Genomic DNA, 1952 nt, shown 5'->3' on the forward strand with positions numbered 1-1952 from the left:
CGAAATGATTTATTATGAATTGATATGACTAGGAGAGGATAAATCGGGAAACGATTTGATTCGGAATGAGAAGATGTAAGTGCGAGGACAGTACCTATCGCGCACATGCACGACATGATGCGCGCACATGCGTGAAACGGACAGAAGACCTCGCGCATATGCGCGACGTGAGTGCACGCATATGCGCGAGCTGTGCGGAAGGAAAGTGCCATGTCCAGAGAACCTCGCGCATATGTGTGACGAGGGTGCGCGCATATGCTCGAGCTGCCGAGTACATTGATGCCAAGACTAGTATGTCTCGCACATATGCGCGAATGATGTACGCGCATATGCACGAGATGTGTTGGGCAAAAATGAAGCCACTTGCCCACACCATGCAATATATATATATAATATATATATATATATATATATATATATATATATATATGTTGGATTCATTTTCGTCCGGAGAAAACCAGATGAAGCCAAGGATTTCTTCAAGGAATTGGCAAGCTTTGAGATACTAGAATTCGATTTGAGGAAAATCCGTCCGTCAGAATTTTAATCCGACTTCAGTACTTTATTCCTATCGACGCAGGCTACAACTGGACGTAAGTTTTATTAAGTTTTGATATGTTTTGAAATTATGGTATTATTGGAATCGAATATGATTCATATATGATTCTTGACATGTTAGACATCATAGAATTGAAGTCGGATTAAGAAACAGATTGATTATGTAATTGTTATGATTTTTCAGATTATATTGTTGATATTGGACAGATTTGGATTGTTGATTGACTACCGATTGTATTGGATATTGGTCATGGATTGTAATTAATATCTGTCGAGATTTTATTGACCGGGATATCGGGATTGTGCCGTTATGTCATTGATTTTGAGTTGAATCGAGATTGATCAGATTGATATTGATTTGAGCAGTTTATTGATATGATATTATTAATATTGTCATTGCAAGATTGACGGTTTACAGACTTTGAATTCCAGACGGGAAGGACATCAGAACTGCAATAAAAGAAAGGTATAAGTCAATGTGGTATCGGAAGAACGACTCGAGTAAGATATACTTGAATTTCCTTAAATCACATACTTATTGTTATTATTTACATTGATTTGAATTGATTTGCTTGTTCTATTGATTTATAGAAGCATTTATTAGATGAGTATTAAACGAGTGATCTTGTGACATAAGTGTCGATAGTGATGGAATCGTCACTGGCACATTGCACATTGTCACAAGATAGTGAATTGGTGATAGTGCCAAAGTCTGTGACGGATAGGTCAAGACACCGGATGTTTGGTTATATCAAAGTGGATAGAACTGGAGTTTCTTCTATTACTGATGTTCGATATAGGAATGCCAACGTCTGGAAACCGGGATCCCTAGACTAGGATTGAGTCTAGTCTTAGACGTGGAATTACGAGTTTGATTAATGATTTTATATTGATTATGTTTCCGATTTTGATATGTTACTGATATATGTACATGCTTTACATTGTTTATATGATTGCATGTTTTGTTGATTTATACTGGGATGTATTTCTCACCGGAGTTATCTGCCTGTTGTCGTGTTTGTATGTGCACATGGCAACAGGTGGAACATGTTCAGGGTCGAGGAGATGAAGATAGATCGTGATTAGAGTGGAGACTACGAACTTTGATTAGAGATATGGTTTAAACACTTGATATATAGTCGTTAAACCTTACGTTGGATGGATTGTATATTATATAAGACTTGTAATTTACTTTCGATGTATATAATCGAATGAATTCCATTACGTTCCGCATTTGATATTTGTATATAAAAAAAAAAATTAGACCCTGTTTATCGTAATTGATTAAATTGTCTCAATGATGATCAAGTCAAGAACTTGATTAGCGTTTGGGTCCCCACACTACTGCATATGATATTCATTATTATAATAATGCAATATTTGCATTAAAAGGA

This window comes from Primulina eburnea, chromosome 8, assembly GCF_022965805.1.
Source record: "Primulina eburnea isolate SZY01 chromosome 8, ASM2296580v1, whole genome shotgun sequence".
Classification (NCBI taxonomy): Eukaryota; Viridiplantae; Streptophyta; class Magnoliopsida; order Lamiales; family Gesneriaceae; genus Primulina; species Primulina eburnea.